The 22,217-nt window shown below is 35.0% G+C and overlaps 1 pseudogene; it reads left to right on the top strand.

Annotated features, from left to right (window-relative positions):
* The first annotated feature begins 699 nt into the window (after positions 1-699).
* Positions 700-9,164, top strand: LOC149558208 (protein LATERAL BRANCHING OXIDOREDUCTASE 1-like; annotated as a pseudogene).
* The last annotated feature ends 13,053 nt before the right edge of the window (positions 9,165-22,217 follow it).

The following is a 22,217-nucleotide window of genomic DNA, read 5'->3' as shown; positions in this document are numbered from 1 at the left end:
AACATATTTCAAACTCCAAAATAACAATTCTTCCAATTAATTAAATCAATCTAATTTTTTAGATACCTTTCTTAGAATAAGAAATATTGAACCCTACTCCTTTCTTTATTCAAACAATCCAATTTGTAGCAATGTTGAAACCTGCACCTTTCTTTATTCAAACAATCTAATTGGTCAATAAACTTTTCTTACATCAGTAGCAATGTTTAAAATAACAAATGTTGAAAACTTGAACTTTTATTAGATCAGACTTGTACCTTTTTTATTTAATTATTAAAAACCTTTATCTATGATACTCTCTCTATATGACATAAAATTTTCCACAATTATCAAATATCTTTGTTTATAAGAACAATATAATTTTCTACAATTATATCTTTGTTTATGATAATAATAGAATTTGTAGAATTTTCTACAGTTATATCATTGTTTATGAAAATATATTGATAGAATTTTTCACAATTATCAATTATCATTGTTTATAAGAATATATGTGAACGTAGAATTTTCCTCAATTATCAAATACTTTTTTTATGAGAATGTCCAAAATTACGAAATATCTTTGTTTATGAGGGGATATATATGGACATCTCGCTTCTATTTCTGAGAGTGAGGAGCATAAGTAAGTGTAGGAAGAATTAGGTGATTTGTTTAGATTAAAAAACTATCATGTTTAATTCTACCTTGGCATAATATCCCTCTGATGGAACTTCAAAAAGATTTTCAATTCCTATTGTTCAGGAATTAGCATCCCAGAATCTTGAAAGCCTCCCGGAAAGGTATATCAAACTAGAGGAAGAGCACCCAAATGGATTCCCTCCTCCTCAAATAGACATCCCCATAATTGATATTGGAATGTTTGTGAGTGATTCTAATGATCTCTCCAGGCAAAAGGAATTGGAGAAACTTGGTATTGCATGCCAGCAATGGGGATTTTTTCAGGTGGGTACTTCAAAATTTACTATCTACTAGACTAATAATTGCTAAAAAGTATGATCTTGTAGCTTAAATGACCCGTCCTATATACAAGGCTCTCTTCCTAATCATCTGTATTCTCCTATATTGCTTGTTTAACTAAGATGGTATCTATTCCTCTATATTGTCAGGCTATGAATCATGGAGTCCCTCTGTCTCTGATGGAAAGAATGAAGGAAATTGTTAGGGAATTCATTCAACTACCTCTGGAGGAGAAATTAAGATACAAAATACAAGAGTCAGAAGGCTATGGGCAGGCCTTTGTAGGCTCTGATAACCAAGTACTAGACTGGGAAGATATGATGTCCTTGAATACTCTGCCACCAAGAAACAGAAAAATGGATTTGTGGCCAACAAATCCAGCAGATTTTAGATACCTAATTCATTGTGAGGATTATGTAAATTTTGTTTTCTCTTTTTGCTTTGTTATAGATATGTGAAGCATATCCACTTCAAATTTCTGTCCATCTGACTTCCATCAAATTTTAATTTTTAATTTGATTGTGATGCGGAGACAGGTATGATTGAAGAAATTATTTTCCCGAATAATGGAGATGTTGACACAAATGATCAGGAAGGAAAAGATGTAGCAAAAAGACCAGATGCTGAAGAGAAGACTATTGATGACAGGGAAGAAGTATTTGTTGATGAATGTGATGCTCTAGAGATTTACAAACAGGGAGAAGATCATATTGTGGATCCAGCTGATTGGTATGCAGGTGATATGAAGCTGACTAAGGTATTTTTTCTAGGATCCAAAGAAGGTAGCACTACACTTGCCAAGAAAAATATTTACCATGAAGAATGGAATCAGCATGTTATGGCGAGTGGCATCAATTTAGTCATTCTTATGGTAACATTATAACCTTCATACAATTGGAAGACTCAGAAGAAGATCACAGCAATTCAAAGGGACTTAAAATTTTTTGTGCCCAGGAGTATGATGCAGGGACATCACAAGATTCAAACTATTTCACACATTATATGCATTATAAATGTTTATTTTTCAATGTCAATGTCATTAGTGGGGTAAAGTCGGGTAGATGTTAGTATTTTAATCTAATAAGTGTTTTGTACGAACGAGTCGATTTTGAGATTAATTGATAGTTATCAGTATTCGATTTTGGGAAGTTCTCTATTTATGAAAATGAGAAACCGATAGCAGAGGGGGGAGGTAGTGTAGAATAGAAGGGGAATGGATCGATCAATGGGGAAGAAAAAAATAAAATGTGGATTGAATAATGACGAGGAGGATCAAATTTCCTGTTTAGATGTTTGGTTCTTCGATGTTTGTAACTTCTCTATTCTTAAATCTTTGAATTGTCTGATCAAATGAAGGATGGATTAGTTGAAGAAATGTTGTATTCGAAACCTATATTATAGTTATCAGATTTCATGGAGAAAGTTTAATAGTGTGGTATCGTATTTTATTGAACAAGAAAATGTTCTAACGAAAAGAGGGATAAAAATTTATTAAGACAAAAAGGAATACAACAAGGAGAGCTCAACAAGGAGCTTGATCCTGAGCAATTCTTGCACCATCTCAAAGGACAGTTGCCTCCTATCCCTAATATTCCAACCCAGATCATGACTAGAAGCCCATTTGGCTAAACAATCAGCAGTTCTATTCCATTCACGAGGAATATACGTGAACCTAATGAACTAAAAAGAGGAAAAGAAGAAAAGAATATGCTTAACAACAGTGGCTAGCTGCCAACTAACATCCTCAAGCTCTTGTGAAGAAAGCATGTTCACCACCACCTGGGAATCAGACTCACAAATAATCTTACTCCATCCCCGCAAGCAACACTGTTCCATAGCATATAAAATAGCTTGAGCTTCCATGAGATTGCTAGTATAATCACCCTTATGAACTGAGAAGAAAAATTTAACATCCCCAGAACTACAATGAGCCACTCCGCCAATACCAGTCGGACTAGGATTCCCATGGGAAGAACCATCAGTGTTAATTTTCAGAACTCCACAGGGAGGAGGAGTCCAGTGCCCATCCCGGTTAACTCGACCCTTCCTCTGATGGTGAAGCTGCCTGGACATAGAAGGAAACCTATGAGCTACAACCCCATCCTATAGATGAAAATTGAGGTGATTACAGATAGCAAGATCAACCGGATCCATACCCCCATCAAGCTCACACTTCACAAGAATAGTTTCCTGAAGAGAATGTGATATTTTCCACCAAATATGCAAAACACCAAGCCGAACATCTTGGAATATGCAATGATTCCTCTCCAACCAGATATGCCAAAGCATGAAAGATGGGCCATCAATCCAAGCAGCATGGAGAGAAGAAGACTTGGAGGGAGCACTACCCAAGCGGGCCCAGAACTCAGGCAAAGAGGAAGCATGCCGACAAGAGAAACCCCAAGAACTCCACCAAAGGTGCCATATCTGAGTAGAATACGAGCAATGGAAGAACAGATGGGAGACAGACTCCTCTCCATTACCACACAAAACACAATAAAAGGGGCCTTGAAATCCATGTTTACAAAGATTATCCCAGGTAAGACAACGGTTGTGAGCCACTAGCCACATGAAAAAATTGCACTTGGACCAAGAAACTTTATTCCAAACTTGCTTCCACCAAGGGACCTCAGCATCCCCAAATAATTGTCTAGTTATCTCCTGATACCGAGTAGAGACATGATATTTACCAGACAAGGTACTGCCCCAAGCCAAAACATCTGGACCAAGCAAAGAAGAACACTCTCTAGAGGCTAGAATTTGAGAAAGTTCCTAACGATCCATGTCTATACCTCCAGGAGGCCAATCAGAAGAATGCTTCCATTTGTAACCAACAACAGGTCCCAATTGATAAGGAGTCTTGTAATGAGCCACTTTATCCCATCCAACGGCAAGAAAAGAGTCACAAAGAGGTTGCAGATGAGGGTATATGGATAAAATGGAAGGGAATCCATCCTAAGAATTAGACCAAAACAAAGCCTGAGAACCTCCTTTACATATCCCGAATAGACCCCTCTTCACCAACATCACACCTGTCTTCAAAGTATGCCAAACCATTGAGCCATGACCTTCAAGAGGAAGTGCAGAAACAGAACAAGGATCAGCACCATGAAAATATTTATGAGTGATAATACGAGCCCAAAGTTGATGTTGTCCAGGGCACCATTGCCAATAAAGTTTAGCAGCCAAAGCTTGACTACTCAATAGAGCAGATCGAAGACCAAGACCACCCTCCTTTTTAGGCCTACAAACAGTTGCCCAATTAACCAAGCTCCATTTAGTACTATGCAAATTACCACTCCAAAGGAATTGTCGAGAAAGAGCATAAAACTCCTTGAGAAAGTAAATAGGTGCAGCATGAACCATGCTTCTATAAGTAGGAAGAGCTTGGATAACAGCTTGAAGAAGAGTAACCTGGGCAGCAGTAGAAAGCCATCTATGAGTCCAATGATTTACCTTATCCTGAAGCTTGGTAATCAAATTTTGCCAGAAGAGACGTGGCTACCTGCAAACAGCAATAGGAATGCCAAGATAAATCAAAGGAAGTGAACCTATTTGAAACCGTAAGATACCAACAATCCTATGCTGAATAGAATCAGGAGTGTTAAAAAAGTAAATGAAAGATTTGTTCTCATTAACTTTCTGGCCTGAAGTTGCCAAATAAATGTCCAAAGCATGTCAAAAGGCTTCAGCTTCCTTGATCCTAGCAATACCAGCAAGAGCATAATCATCAAAAAATTGAAGATGGGAAAGAGAAGGTAAGCCATTACCCCACCACCAGCCTTGAATAGAATTCGGGGACACCTGATGCTTAATGAATCTGCCCAAGCCTTCAGCCATGATGATGAATAGATATGGGGAGAGAGGGTCACCCCGGCAGAGGCCTCTAGAAGCACCAAATAGTTGAGAAGGTTGACCATTAATAAGAACAGAAAGAGAGGCAGAAGTGACACAACTCATAATCGAACTCACCCAGTCAGAGCTAAATCCAAAAGAAAGAAGAATACTCCTTAGAAAGCTCCATTTAACTCTATCATAGGCATTAGCCATATTCAACTTAACAAAAATGGCTCTCTCCCTTGAAGTAGCCATAGAGTGAATAGCCTCAGTAGCAATAACCACCCCATCCAAAATTTGTCTGCTAGCAACAAAACCACCTTGTTCTTCTGAGATAATAGTGGAAAGCCACCTTTTCAGTCTCTCGGCAATCAACTTAGTAATAACTTTGTAAACCACATTACATACGGCAATTGGTCTAATAAACTCTAATTGATTAGCACCCTCTCTCTCTTAGGAATAAGAGTCAAGAATGTAGAGTTCAAAGCTCGAAGCATCTGCTTGCTAGCATAGGATTCTTTAACCACCTCCAACAAATCATGATTAGTGATGTCCCAAAATTTCTGAAATAATTCAACTAGAAAGCCATCAGGACCAGGAGCCTTCCCCTTAGGCATGCCAAAGACCACCTCCTCCATCTCTTCCAAAGAGATAGGACGCATGAGATAATCATTCATTTCCTGAGTGATAAGAGAAGGAATATAGGACAAAATAATATTTTCTTCATTATTAGTAGGAGGAGAGTCCTCAGAGAAGAGGGTAGAGAAGTACGAAATAGCCTCTTGGAACAAAGCTGGCAAGGAATTCAATTGGGTACCTTGAGAATTAACCAAAGAAGAGATAGTGCTCTGATTTCGACGAGATTGCATTGTTTTATGGAAAAAGGCAGTGTTTCGATCACCTTCCTGGAGCCAATCAACTCAAAGTTCCCATTCTTCTAGAGCTCTAGAAGCAAGGGATTCAGCCTTGCCAAGATCCTCTAAGAAACCTCGATCTCTAATCTCCCTTGTGATGACATCAAGATCTTCTTGAGAAAGCCTCTTCATAAAGTGAAGGTTCCCAAAGCATTCCCTATTCCATATCTTGAGTTGCCTTTTAACATATTGAAGCCTTTTAGAAAATGAGAACATTGCAGTACCATATGTAGGAGCACCATCTTTCCACCAACAAAAAACAAAATCATGAAGAGAGGAGTCACGAAGCCACATCAACTAGAACTTAAAAGGAGGATGCTTCGGAACATAAGCCCCTATAGCAAAAAATTTGATTGGCCAATGATCTGAACCCCTCCAATCAAGGATTTCTGAAGAGATAGCAAGGGTTCCACTAACCCAGAAGCAAGAAACAAGAAATCTATCCAGACGTTCTTAGATAGCAGCACCACCAGTCCTACGATTATTCTAGGTATAGAGACCATTAGAAGGCTTAACATCAGAGACATGCAAAAGAGATATGTGTTGTCGAAGAAGAGCAGAAGAAGGCCCCAATCTAGCCAAACCAGCACGCTTCTCCTCCAGACTTAAAACTGAATTGAAGTCCCCCGCTAACACCCAAGGAAGATAAGGATGACAATTTCTAACATATTGAATATGTTCCCAAAGTTCCTCCTTTCCCACAAGATCAACAGGTGCATACACATTAGTAACCATGATTACCTCTCCTGAGTCTAGAGCAGAAGCTACCATAGAGAGAGCTGAGCGAGAAGACATCCAACCAAGAGGAGAAATTTTTTGAGGATCCCAAAATATAGCTAAACCACCAGCATTGCCTGTTGTCCCAACACACTGGCATTGGCCACGAGACCAAATACTAGAGGCATGTTGGACCATAGACTCCACAGAGAGCTTAGTCTCTTGGATACAAAAAACATCAGGACTATGATCAACCACCAAGTTATGAATAGCATTTTGTCTAGGGATGCTATTCAACCCCCTTACATTCCATGAGAGAATAATCATCATTGGGTAGAATTAGGAAAATGAGAATCCAAAGGTTTCACTAAACCAGACTCAATCAATATATCCCCTATGAGTTTAATCTTCTTTTGGTCTATTTTGTGCCGACTCCTTAGAGGGGGAGTAGAAGAAGCCCGCTTAAAGGGTCGAGGCAGCAACCCCAAGGGGAGAGGAGATCCCTCGCCTTTACCTAATGGTAGCACATCCTTAACCAAGTCAGCCAAAACAACATCATTATCTTCCAACACTACAGGAGTCACCAAAGCCTCTGTCACAGGAGCTATAGGAACCTCACAATTCTGATATACTACAACTTGAGATGCCCCACAAGCATCATTAGGAACAGATCTCTCATCTGGGCAAACTGGATCAGAAGAGATAGGAGGAGGAATACCCTCCTCTAGAACCATACTATCCAGCACCTCAAAGCGGTTAAAACTTGAATCAGATACTCTTTCTTTGAAAGGCCTCTTTTGACCACGTCCCTTAGCTCGAGGGCGAACAGGGGTAAATCCATCCTTATCCTGCATTTGAGCCTTACCCCTACCTGTATCATCTTGCGGATTCATCCCCTTGGTAGTATTAACCATTTGAGATTGTCCTTTCCTTGTAGTATCTGCCAAACCACCAGCATTGCCAGCTGTAGAACCATCCACTCCTTTGAAACTCGAGTTATGAGGGCACTAATGCTATAAATGACCATACTCATGACAAATTCGGCAACGAAAAGGGAGGGATTCATAATCTAACTGCTACACCCAAGAAGAATCCCCCAGACAAATTTCCAAAGAATCTCGTAATGGGTTATTTAAATTAATTTCAACACAAATTCTAGCATAAGAAATAACTTTTTTATCGAGGGATTGATGTGCGATCGCAACCGGCTTCCCAACAAAGCAGCAATTTGTCGAAGGATGTCTTCACGCCAAAATTCCAAGGGAAGACAAGGCAAGAGAACCCAAACTGGCACTCTTGAAGAGAGATCCTTAGCAGAATTAAAATCTGAATGCCAAGGTTTGACAAATAGCCCCACATGGTTGTAGAAATAAGGGCCTCCTTCAAAAACATGATCACGATCAGACATGCAAGAGAATACAACAAAAAAAAAACTATTCCCTGCCAACATAATCTCCATATCGCCTTCTACCTGCCAAGAGCGGCGGATCCATGCCTCAAGAGCGGATAGGGAAATCCGGATTCCAAGAAACTTGCATATCAAAGCATGCTTGGTCCAATAATCAATGTCCTCCATTACAACCGTTGGAGGAATAACCAAAATAGGGCGATCATGGCTACGTGGAAAACAACCATTAACTTTTTTGAGCTTGGAGCTCTCCCCTGAATAAAACGATTCAGATCACATTGCATGCATAGTTGGAGAAGAGCCATCTGTTCTCACCAACGGAGAAGAAATCCCAGTCCCTGCCATGCAAACAATAAAACCCCAATCCAAAATTGACTGCAGAAGATTTCCAAAAACACTGACGCAAATTATGTCCAGTAGCTAGCAATCCAAACAGAACAGAAAAATAGTAAAGATCAAACACCAAGAATAGGGTAGGGGAAAAACCCTAGCCCAGCCGGCAGCCAACGCTTATCCACATCCTCGATCCTGATCATTGATTATATAGAAGAAAATGTTTCTTTTGTATCGGGTTTCCTTTAATTTGCCTCATCCATATTCGGTTTTGAAGACATGAAACACTGTTTAGTATCCAAATTTTTTCATTAACGTGTGTGGGAAAATAGCAGAGAGGATGCGAATGAATTACTACCCACCCTGCCCAAGACTAGATCTGGTTCTAGGGTTAAGCTCTCATTCAGATGGAAATGGTTTGACAGTTTTGTTGCAGGACGATGAAACAGTTGGACTACAGATCTACAAGGATGATCAATGGATTCCTGTTCAACCCATCCCTGGTGCCCTGGTTATCAATATTGGGAACATGCTTATCAATATTGGGAACATGCTTGAGGTAATTAAGATGAATTTCAAGAGTCTTTAGGCCTAAACAACCTGTAGGAACCATCAATTTATGTTAACTTGTTTTCATGAATTTTTCTATGGGTGTATAATTCAGAGGTTTCATGTATTCAAGATTACAAAAGGCTTTCCTCTACAATATTGATTTATTATTTGGGTTTAATTAATGGGGAGTAATGTTTGATTCTAGCAAATTCTTATCAAATCTAAATTTTTCTTTTTGTGTTTAATTTAGGTACTGAGCAATGGAATTTACCAGAGCGCTGAGCACAGAGCAATCACAAACATGGACAAGGATCGAATCTCCATTGCCATGTTTTATGGTCCAAGTATGGGAACAGAGGTCGGCCCTGTTCCTCAGTTCATAGATCAGATGCATCCCTGTCAATATAGAAGATTTCATTCGTGCAGAGTATATGCAGAATTTCTAATCTTAAAAACTTTAAGGGAAGAAGAAGAAGATTGAATTTGTCAAAATGAAGTCGTAACTTTCTTGATTCGAATCTGTCCAATGAAGGCATAAGATATACACTTACAATTTGTTCAGCTTAGTTCTCTCATAAGTATTTTTAAATTTTTAGTTTAAGAGTGGTCAGTGATCACTAACGTCGTGAATTGCATGATTAAGTAATGTCGATTTCCTCCAGTCCTAGTTTTTAACATTGGGAAGATTCTCTGCATTGTAAATATATTTTAAATATAATGATTATAAGATTTTAGTTTCTGCATTGTAAATCTGATTTCTCTCTCTGTATGTTTTTGGATTTAGGAGAGATCGGTAATCTTAACAATGGAAGTGCATTCTTTACTCTATAATGTCCCTTTTGTCCCAAAGTTAACAAAATTATTTGCAATGGAATTCATACAATGGTTAATACCACTTTGTCCCAAAGTTAACAAATAGAAATAGTATATAATGCTCTCTAAAACATATAGAAATAGTATTGCATATATAATTTATACTCAATCTACTGTCCCTTTTTTTAATCTTTAGTATTTTGAAGAATGTTTTTTCCATGATATTTTCTTCTAATAGAAACACAAAGAGTTTGTGCCTAAATTTGTTCATTTGATAGACGATAAGTTGCAGCTTCTTTATGCAAAAATCTATTTTCTCCTGGAGAAACTCTTTGTTACTCTTCCCTTAAGCCAAAGCCCATCCTACTTGCTCTTTGGCAGGAACTAAACTAAACTACCCAGTAGCTCTTGTTTGATTATAAGAAAGTTCCAAATAATTAGAAGTTCCCTAGTAGATTAAGGCATATCATTTAAAATTGTGCATTGCTTTCGACACTAGAATAGTTACATTATCAAATTAAGAAATTAAAATACATACAGTTGAAGCATGTGGACGATTCCATCAAATATAAAATTCAGCAGCCACCTTCCCATTTCATTTTATTTTTATAGATATAAGTTATGTAGAACATGTCAAGGAATATTAAATTTCACAAAAGAAATTGGTATTCATAAAGAATACAAAATGCATGAAAATAATATAAAAAAGAAATCATTATTTTTTATTAGAAGTAAAAGAGAAAGTGGAAGTTCAGAGTTATCAACGCTTTCATTTTTATAATATATAATCTTTTAATCAATTATCAATTTAAAACTTTCAGAATTCTTACCTTTCATAAATGTTTAGGTGAAGTGGTGGTTGTTAACTTTTAATTCAATATATTTTATATCATATTAATTATTTTATATTTAAAGATTATTTTTATTTAAAATAAAAATAATTGAAATGTAATATCTTATGAACACAATATTATTCAAAAATAGTATATAACATATTTATTTTTAAAAATTTATATTTATATTGTCTTGGAAGATATAGTTTAAAACAATTCATGAAACTTTGAAAATTTAACTAACCAATTTGTTTTCGTATGTCCATTGAGTTTAGCAATGGTATTTAATTTGCTTTAGTGCCATGACTTAATTTAGTTTCATCTTTGGGTTTAGTTTCATTTATTATTAGTAGAAATTAATTTTGTAGCTATCTATTTAATGGAGGTTGAACTATGTACATTTAGAGTTTTATTCTATTTAAGATTATGATCCAATATGAATTTTTACTAAGGAATTTTGTTTTTCATGTTTACGCCTAATAGTAAATTTGGTCTAATTCATTCTTATGGTTAGAGTGTAGTTTGGTTCAATTCTCAAATATGATTATTATCAATTTTTTTTGCATATATGATTTAAATTGGTTTATAATAATGGTTAGGGTTTAATGTTTACTATAGTTTAATTTTAAAAATAGTTTAATATCTTAATTTAATTTTGTTTGACTAGAATTTCACTCTAAAAAAAATTGATTTACCATTTCTTCTACTATTTACCCTCTCTCTATCACAAACATGCACATATATATGCCTCCATCTTTTACTTTTCTCCCTTTATAATTCCTATCCTACTCTCTCTCTCTCTCTCTCTCTCTCTCTCTCTCTCTCTCTCTCTCTCTCACTCACACACACACACACACACACACACATCTCCACTCGTTCCCCTTCTTTTTTTCTCCCTTTCTTCCTCCACTATTGACCATCTCTTCCAAGTAAGTGCGAAAGTTGTTGTACCAAAAGGGGGTTATAAGATGCCATTTTTTTATTGAAATCAGCAATTTCTAAACTTTGATGAGATTTTGAAGACAACTACACAAAATTTCAAGCTATGACAAAAACAAAGTCGCAACCCTCTGAATCTACTTTCTAAAATACTATTTTTTTTAAAATGGTGCAGTTTAAGGCCCTCAAAAAATGGGGCCAGACAAAGTGGTATTGTTTCTTTAGTAAAAATTAACATAGTGTCAGGTTTGGTCACCCTAAAATTTTAACTTTAAAAAAAAAATTCTTCAATGACTCTAGTCATAACTTAAAAAACATCATATAGATTGCCCCATATTTTTCAGGTTTTTTTTAATATATTTTTATTTTTTTATGAATTTTGTAATTGGGCACTTCTCAAATACATGAAATTTTTGTGTGTTCCCATGAGAAATCATTGAAAACTAATAAAAAATCAAAACTTCTTTCTATAAAGTGTGTAGAATGGAGTCCAATTTCTTTAAAAAAATAACTCATTTCAAAATTTGATGAATAAGCCAAAATCTAAACCCCAAATACTAATGTTGGTTTTTGAGAAAAAAATGGACATACATTCAAAAGAAATTATATTTGAAAGGCTTAAAATAGTCTAAATTAAAAATAAGGTATATGATTATATAGCTAACACAAAGATATACAATATCATGTAACCTGATTTTCTCAATATTCAACCATGACAAAACCTAATGGAGAGCACACAAGAAAAATTATGCATTTATTATATCCTTGGTGGAAAACACATCTGAGGCTTGTTTGAGACTACCAAGCCTTTGAATTGGATCTGCATGGAAAATTAAAGCCTTGGGCTTTGTGAATTCCAAAGCATTAAAAAGTGTGCTAGCCCTAAAGTGTGAACACGCTATAGAGGGAGTACACAACCAAAATATAGTGGATTAAATAGTTCATACTTACTAAAGGGCACATGCACTATAGTGCATATGCCTTATAGGGCAGTAAGGAAAAACTAGAAAACCCTTCTACTAGGGCACATTAATGTCAACTTTAGCACTAGGATCACAAACATCAAATGTAACATTCAAGTATAACTGTCTTATACTTGAGTTACATTTTATGTATATACTTTTGAGATGTTTGGGAGTGATTTCAGCATCATAAAAGTTAAGATGAAGATTCTGATTTTAGGATTTAAACTAAAATAGACTTAGCCAAATTTTGTGAATAAACACATTATCTTTAGCATGATTTCTAGTAAACTATTATTATAAACTTGATCCCTTGACTTATGCGTGATCATTTTAAGATTATTTCTCATTGTATTATTTATCACTTTTGAGTGTGTGTGCACATGCATGTCTGTGTGTGTGTGTGTGTGTGTGTGTGTGTGTGTGTGTGTGCACATGCATTTCTTTGTTTCACTCCCCCTTCCTCCCTCCCTCCCTACCTTCACACACATTACTATATATCTTATGGTTTGTAAAGGGTTGAAAGTGGTCATAAGGTATCCTAGGACACCTTACCATACACTAATGTATGGTACTCAAGTGTTCCTAGAATACATCAATGTGTCTTATGACCCATTCAGACCTCTTAGGACCCCTCAAGACCAATGTATGACTAAGTGTCTTAAGGTGTACTAGGATACATTAATGTTTCATAGGACCTTATATGAACCCTACTATGCATTAGTGTATATATTAAGAGATTGTAAGGGGTCTTACAACACAATAATGTGTCTTAAAACCCCTTAATATCCCTTATAGAACCTTACGACCCATTTCCATACATTTTCTATGGTAAGGGGTCTGAAGAGTCACAAAAGGTCCTAAGACTCCTTAAGAACTCATAAGAATGCTACCATTTGGAGAAACTTGTGCTAACAAGTCATATGATGTCTTAGGATAGACTAATTTGTCCTAGATGCCCCTATAGCACTATAGGACCCCTTACCATATATTAGTACATGGTAAAGGGTCGTAAGGGGTCCTAGGATACATTATATTTTCCTAAGTGCCCTTGGGACTCTTTAACATGTATGATAAGTGGTTTTAAGGGGTCTTAAGGCATCCTAAAACACACTAATAATTCCTACAATCCATCAAGAGCCCTTTAGAACACATTAAGATTGCTTTCATGTATTAACTTATATGATATATAGTCCTAAAGGGTTAAAAGTGGTCTTTGGACTTGTTTGAGTTTGTAGAGTTCCTTCTTGAGCTTATAAACATTATTTTCATGACCCATAATTTCATACATAAATTGATGGTCCACTATGCAATTGTCTCATACCTACTTATATTGATCTACTAAGGTTAATATCATCCTCATGATTTCTAAATGAGTTATTGGTGCAAATATCTCATTGTATTCTACAATGGGCTATTATGAATAGCCCTTTTCTATAATCCTTGCTTTGTATTTTTCAACATTACCATTTGCATTCAACTTAGTCTCATAGACCCACTTTACTCTGATGACATATTTTCCTTATAGAAGACTCACTAGTTTCTATGTTTGGTTCTCTTCTATGGCAACTATTTCTTCATCCATTGCATGTATCCTTTTTTCTTCTTTAATTGCTTCTTCAAAGTGAATTGAGTCATTAACATGTGAATATAATGTGAAAAGAGAAGTCTGAGATACACTAGATGTTAGCATTAATTTTGATGATATTTCTATGGGGGAGTATCCTAGCATTGTTGGAGACATGACTAAGTGATTTTTTATTGCATTCATGATAGTGTTTGTCATTGATGTCAAGATATTGGTTATTCTATGAGGATTTGTAGAGAAAAAGATAGAGATTGGGGTCATGCAGCTTGAGGATTGAAGCTAAGGTGATGCCCACTTAACTAGATATTTTATAGAGTGTCTTGATGATATGGAAGCACACATGTGGAAGTACAGAGACAATTGAAAGGTATCCAAAATTTATTGAAGAAAACATTCAGAGATAGTCCCTGTGAAGTAGTTGTTGATGTTTTTATTATATCTCCTAACAAAGATAGGATCTAGTTAAGATGACTTGTACAGAGGTAGAAGACATGATGATGATGCGGAAATAAAATGTGCACATCTAGATGAACATTGAGTAAAGATTTATGAAGACTATGACCCTATAGTTTGGTTGTAATAGTCAAAAGTTGCAATATTGTAATGTAACATCTATTGTAATATCTTAAGATGGTCCTATATTCTAATTGTAAATTGGGAAATCCTCAAGGGTGACTCAATCATTAATTTTAGGACTTTGTATAAATGAAGGTTATTTTCCTTGTGATAGAGTGTGGCATTGTGGAATTGTAATTTAGTGTAAATATTTTTGTAATATCAGTATGTCAACTTGTGAGTGAGATCTAGTGAACCTTATATTGAATATCTTTTGATCAGAGAAGTGTTTGGTGTGGTTAAGGCATGATGAGCAGACATAGAGACTATATTTGGTAAAGATGTTACTGTAAAATATGTTTATTAGTATTATTCTAAGAAGGATAGTACTAATTCCAATTGGGAAGTGAGTTTGGTGTTCTTTCCCTTGATGTTAATTGGATAGTGTGTCCTTCTTCCTTCCAAAACTTCTAACAGGGTTGGAATCTCCTAACATGGACTAATATGTATAGAATGTAATTCATTGAATCCTAACAAGGTCCATCCTCTTAAAAGGAACTTATATATTTGTACATCATTTTTTATGTACCATTCCCACCAGGGTTTTCCATCTAATCAAGAGTTTCCCTAGTTAACAAACTTAGTGTTATTATGTGTGGTTATCTTCTTATGATTGTTGCATTTGTTGATTACATGTCTCGCACTTAATAAAGTTAATCAGAGTATTTTTATTTATATTACATATATTTTGTTTGAAGAAAGTTTAGGGATTAAAACTTTAAATGCCCAAATCTTAGATGTCAAAACAAATTTTCATCTTTTGTTTCTACTAGAAATATTGTTTGTGTGGTTTCTACAAAAAAATATCTCTCATCTTGTGTGATCATCATAGGTTGTGCTTGAGAATTTTTCAATTCAAACCAAGCTTTAACCTTAAGGGAAATATTCTATCATCTTCCATTTGGACTTTGGCAATGAGTTGATTACTTGGAAATTTTTCTGAGATTGTGCACATTCCATTTTAAAATCATAATCTATATCCCTTTTGAACAAGCTTCCCAATACTCATTAAATTATGTTCTAAATTGGAAATACAATAGATGTTAGATATATTTTTCTTCTCCCCCTTCTTGGTTAGAATTTCGTTATTCCCTTTTTGTTTGACTTCTATTATGTTGTCATTGGCTAATTTTACATTAGATATTAGACTTTCATCCAAACTACAAAAGATTACTAAGTTCCTTGTCATATGATTGTTCGAGCCTAAATCTAAGAACCATATATCCATTTAAATTTCTTGGGAAATATTATAAGATAAGAACATGATATCCTAATTTTTATTTTCTTTGGTAAATTTTGCATTTTGTTGTCTTGAATAATATCGCCTCCTTTGCATTCTTTTAAATAATTCCCAAATTTCTTGCAATAATGACATTGGATTGGAGATTTGTCATGTCATTTTCATTGAGGATGACTTTGAGACACATTTTGTATTTTATTATGACTACTACCGCTTCCACTTAAACTTTTTGAGTTGCATTTTCCACTTCTATATGAGTGTCTTCCTCTACCTCTAAAATCTATTCTCCCTCTACCTCTATCATGACTCATTGAAACATGTGTCTTGATGGAATTCTTGAAATTTATTTGTTTTGGCCTATTTAATCTATGCTCATGTGAAGTAAGAGATGCATGTAGCTCATCAATTTATATTTATGAGAGATCTTTTGACTTTCGATGGCCACCACACAAATAGTGTTAAATCTTGGAGGAAAACATCTTAAAATATTTTTCACCACTCTCTCTTCCTCATGTGTATCATCATGAGATCTAATTTGATTTACTAATCCAAGGAGTTGAGTTAAGAATTAATATATTGTATATGATTCCTTCATCTAAATGGTCTCAAAATCTATTCCTAGTACTTTTATTTTGCCTATCTTCACTTTTCCATTCCTTGGTAGGTTGTTTGAAGAATATCCCATGATTTCTTAGACTTTTCTATTGCTTCAATCCTTGGAAATATACTTTCATGCACCCCTTGAAAGATAAAAAGTAAATCTTTTGAATCTTTCTTTCTATTATCCTTAAAAAATTCTTCTTCTTGAGAGAGTGCATTGTATGCTCTTATATTTATTGGTTCTAGGTATCCATTTTCAACAATATTCCAAAAATACTGTGAAGAAAATAAGGTCTTCATTGTCACTACCCAATAATCATAAGGTTTTCCATTGAATTTTTGTATTTAAGGATTTTTCAAGCTTATACTTTCTGCCATATGACACCATATGTTACTAGGGTTACTACGACCCCTAGGGACATACATCCGATATTTGAATGGATTGAAATGCATCGTAGGGTATGCTATGACCCCTCTTGACTCCCTCTCTCCCTCTCCCTCTCACTCTCACTCTCCCTCTTCCCCCCCCTCTCTCTCTCTCCCAATGTTGCTCATATTTATAGGTAATATCTCATCTTCTAGCATTATCATTTAAGTGGTATTTAATTACCAATTTTCTCGTATCTTCTTGAATTTTTATCATCTCCCAATTCTTTCTACACCTTCTTTGGGGCTTCTACGACCCCCCTTTGGGAACCCCCTTTGGAATAGTATAACACGCAGTCTAATGTCAAATGAATAACATAATATATGATTCTCTCTCTCTCTCTCTCTCTCTCTCTCTCTCTCTCTCTCTCTCTCTCTCTCTCTCTCTCTCTCTCTCACACACACACACACACACACACACACACATCATCCTTGATCCATAATGTTGTCCCCTCCTTCATATATCTCTTATTGTCTCCCTCTTATCTCACTTTCTCTCTCACATGTCCTCCTGTGATTAGTTCATCTTTATCTCCTCCTCCTCTCCTACCCTATTACTTTACCTATTAGCAACTCTATCTATTTAGATTCCTAATTATACTCTTTACCTCATGTCTCTCCCCCTTCCCCTTCTATTTCTCCTATCTTCTCCCCTTGTGTTCTCCCCTATTTCTCTTTATCTCATGTCTCTCCCCCTTTCCTTTCCCTTTCTCCCATCTCTCTCTCTCTCTCTCTCTCTCTCTCTCTCACACACACACACACACACACACACACATTATCCTACTCATTCTCTATCTCATATCTCTACCTCCCCCTGCTCTCTTTGTCTCTCCTTTCTCTCTCCACTGTATCTCTTCACCACCCATTTCTCCCTCACTCTTACCATGCATACCTCCTTATAATATTAAATCATGTCACACACTCTCTTTCCCTCTCTCACTGGACCCTTAATTATCCTCCTCATTCTTGATCTCATCTTTCTCTACCTCATCTCTTTAGTGTTGACATTAAGGTCAATTTTTCTTTTAGTGACTTAATACTTAGTCAGTTGATTACATTGCTACTAAGATTATCATTTATTCAATAGTGTTAACCAACTATTTGAGTTGCTACTGAGCTAAGTAGTTAGAATGTAGTTCATGTCAAGCTTCACAATGCCTATTGAGCATCTAAGATAGTTTACAGTATAGCCCAAGCATAGCAAAGTTTAATGAGCTATCTAGTAGAAGTAATGAAGATCTTAGTGTTAACCAAGCTCTATAGTGTTAACCAAGTTCTATAGTGTCAACCAAGCTTGCAATGTTAACAAAGTAAAGTCAATGTTGACCGACTTATGTATTGTCAATTGAGTGATTTTGTATCTATCATGTTTCTCAATGTTTATTGAATCATATAGAGTTGACCGAGTTCATGATACTTGAAGTGATCAGTATGAACTAAGCTTCAACATCAAAAAAGTGCCAAAGTTTTTTGAGCATTCATAGTCTTTGTCGAGTGTTAGAACATCACTGAATTTGTCTTCTGAACACAAGTTATAGCAATGGGTTGACTTTGTGAATTATGATGAATTTGGTATTGTAGCTAACTCTAGTAAGTAATTAATTTGATTGATATATATGTAATGTATTGTAACATATCCAAATGTAATCAATTAATCAAGTAATGAAAAAATAGAAGATGTGTGTGAATTAAAGAAGGCTACAAGAAGTATATGGTAAAGTAGAGACTTATCTATCAAAGCTAGGTGATCATTGAAATTCAAGAAATCTCATTTAGAAAATCATAGTTACAAATCAGAGATCAACCATTGATTCATTCCAACAGGTGTATCAGTCAAATTCTTTAACTAATTGGACTTAACAATCTTTTATTAAATCTCCTAATAGAGTGCATACTTCATTGTATGTTTGTAAATCCTTTTACAAGGTGAACCTATCAGTCCTTATTGCTCCTAATAGGGTAGATCACAAGAAGTGGTCAATTTTAAGCCTTAATAGGCTAACTTTATACTGCAATACTAAAGCTTGTGTGTATCCTCCCCACCCTAGTTTTACTTTCTATTTGGAAGGTTTTTGGGTCACCATATCTTGTGTCAAAGTGTTATGAATGTTTTATTGCTTTCATTCTTTCATGGATGCAATTAGATGATAATAATGTACAAATGATTAATTGTTGAAGTGAGTTAAAGTTTTATTGGTTTTTAATTCATTCCTCCCCTCTCAATAACTTGGCCTATCTTATATTTCCAACAATTGGTATCATAACACTTGGTTCTCACATCAAAAGTTTAGCAGCTTGAGATAAGATTAGAGACAATAGAGGTATACAAGCTAGAAAAGGTTGTTGATAATGAAAATATGGATTGTGAATTATCTATTAAACAACTAAAGAAAGAAAAGGAGCAACTCTCTCAATCATTACAAAAAATGAAAGTTGTTGCAGCACAAATGGATGACAACCTCTACATTGGAGAAAGAATTGAAGACTTGCGTCAAGAAAGAAATTAAAATGAAGTTGATGTAGCAATGAAAGACCTACTTGAGAAAAATTCCAATCTTCAAGAAGAAGATAGAAAGTTGAAAAGAGAGCATGAAATTTAATCAGTAAGGAAGATATCTAAAAAGTTAGGTTGTTTTAATTAATTGGGAGAATTCTTATTTTGGAGTTTGAAATATGTTATGATAAAAAAAATTAAACTTATAATTATATATATAATTTATGTAGAACATGTCAACAATATCAAATTTCACAAAAGAAATTGGTATTCATAAAGAATACAAAATGCATAAAAGTAATATAAACAAGAAATCATTATTTTTTATGAGAAGTAAAACAGAAAGTGGAAGCTGAGAGTTATCAACACTTTCATTTTTATAATATATAATCTTTTAATCAATTATTAATTTAAAACTTTCAGAACTCTTACCTTTCATAAATGTTTAGGTGAAGTGGTGGTTGTTCAAATCCTAGTTAGGTTGTTCTTAACTTTTAATTCAATATATTTTATATCATATTAATTATTTTATATTTAAAGATTATTTTTATTTAAAATTAAAATAATTGAAATGTAATATCTTATGAACACAATATTATTCAAAAATAGTATGTAACATATTTACATTTAAAAATTTATATTTATATTGTATTACAAGATATAGTTTAAAACAATTCATGAAACTTTGAAAATTTAACTACCAATTTGTTTTCGTATGTCCATTGAGTTTAGCAATGGTATTTAATTTTTTTTAGTGCCATGATTTAATTTAGTTTCATCTTTGAGTTTAGTTTCATTTATTATTATTAGAAATTAATTTTGTAGCTATCTATTATATGGAGGTTGAACTATGTACATTTAGAGTTTTATTCTATTTAAGATTATGACCCAATATGACTTTTTACTAAGGAATTTTTTGTTTTCATGTTTACACCTAATAGTAAATTTGGTCTAATTCATTCTTATGGTTAGAGTGTAGTTTGGTTCAATTCTCAAATATGATTATTATCAAAAAAAATATTTGCATATAGGATTTAAATTGGTTTATAATAATGGTTAGGGTTTAATGTTTAATGTAGTTTAATTTTAAAAATAGTTTAATCTATTAATTTAATTTGGTTTGACTAGAATATTGGTTTAAAATAATTTGATTTCCCATTTCTTCTACTATTTACGCATCCTCTCTCTCTCACACACACACACACACACACACACACACACACACACACACACACACACACACACACACGTCACATGTCTCTCATCCTCCCCCCTTATCTAACTCTCTACATCACATCTCCCTTGTCATAATTACCATGTGATAAATTCTCTCCCTTACCTACTATCACACTATCTTCATTTTAACCTCATTCTCTACCTCATGTATCTCACTCTATCCTAACTAGTTACTATCTTTCATTATGTCCCCTCTCTCACCTCAATATCTCTTACCCCTCATTTACCCCTCTCTTTTCCCGCATTACCATGTTCATCTATATCATGGCATAATTATTGTCTTTTTCTCTATACCTCATATATCTTCCCATCCCAATTCTCTCTCTTATTTGTCTCCTCCTCATTACCCTCTTTCACTCTCTCCCCTCCCTCCTCCTACAATCACCTCTCCATGTATACCACCTATCTCTAGATCTCATATCTATCACCCTCTCCTCCTCTAATTTTCTAGATATCATAGCTATTTTTCTCTAATTACCCTCTAGCACTCTATTCGCTACCTACTATCACCATCTTATCCACCTAAACTATTTCGTTACCTCATTTGTCTCACTCTCTCATAACTAATTAGTACATCTCATTCTCTCTCCATCATCTTACTATCTCTCACCCCTTATTTACCATCTCTCTCTCTCTCTCTCTCTCTCTCTCTCTCTCTCTCTCTCTCTTTCTCTCTCTCTCTCTCTCTCTCTCTCTCTCTCTCTCTCTCTCTCTCTCTCTCTCTCTCTCTCTCTCACACACACACACACACACACACACACACACACACACACACACACACACATCCACTCTTTCCTGTTAATTTTTTCTCCCTTTCTTCCTCCACTATTGACCATCTCTTCTGATTAAGTGCAAAAATTTGTTGTACCAAAAGGGGGGTATGAGATGCCATTTTTTTTTATGAAATCACTAATATCTGAACTTCAATGAGATTTTGAAGATAGCTACACAAAATTTCAAGATATGACAAAAAAAAAAGTCACAACCCTCTTAATCTACTTTCTAAAATACTACTTTTTCTAAAATGGTGTAGTTTAAGGCCCTCAAAAAAAGGGACCAGACAAAGTGGTATTGTTTCTTTAGTAAAAATTAACATAATTTTAGGTTTGGTCACCCTAAAATGTTAACTCTTTTTTTAAATTCTTCAATCACTCTAGTCATAGATTTTCCACTATGTGGTGAACCATTATTGAGCCTAAAATTGTGCATTTTACCTAGTGTATTCTTTTTCAAGGCTTGCCTTTAGGCCCCTCGCTATGGCACTTGGGAGTTTCTGACCCCCACTGCCCTTTATGTGGTTAACTAGAGACTTTTTTGCATATTTTATGGTTCTACAGATGGGATTAGTGTTACTGGCAATGGATCCATGATCTTTTTTTCCCCTTCCACCCATAACCTTTCTCTTGGCATATGGTTATTCTAGGAGACAACCACAGATTCCCTTCAAATACTCTCAAATTTGGCATATTTTCATATTGGAGATCTTATTTACCATTTGGAAAGATTGCAATGTTGTTATCTTTGCTAATAACACTCTTGACATTAACGTTGCTATGTACACTAAAATATGCATTGATAACAATTTCATGATGCAAATTCAAGTACAAATATATAAAGTGGCTCTGGAGGTGGCTCACCTATAAGAGCTGCTAGCACATTTGGGAAATTCCCGCTATACAGTTGCTCATGTTTTTTTGGATTCTACCTCTAACAACCATGCCCCTCCTTGTAGTTTTCATCGAGGATGTAGTAG

The sequence above is a fragment of the Cupressus sempervirens genome, chromosome 5 (genome assembly GCF_028749045.1).
Source record: "Cupressus sempervirens isolate cs-2001-9-10 chromosome 5, ASM2874904v1, whole genome shotgun sequence".
NCBI lineage: Eukaryota > Viridiplantae > Streptophyta > Pinopsida > Cupressales > Cupressaceae > Cupressus > Cupressus sempervirens.
The sequence above is the reverse complement of the archived record's forward strand: the minus strand, read 5'-3'. Positions and strand labels throughout refer to the sequence as shown.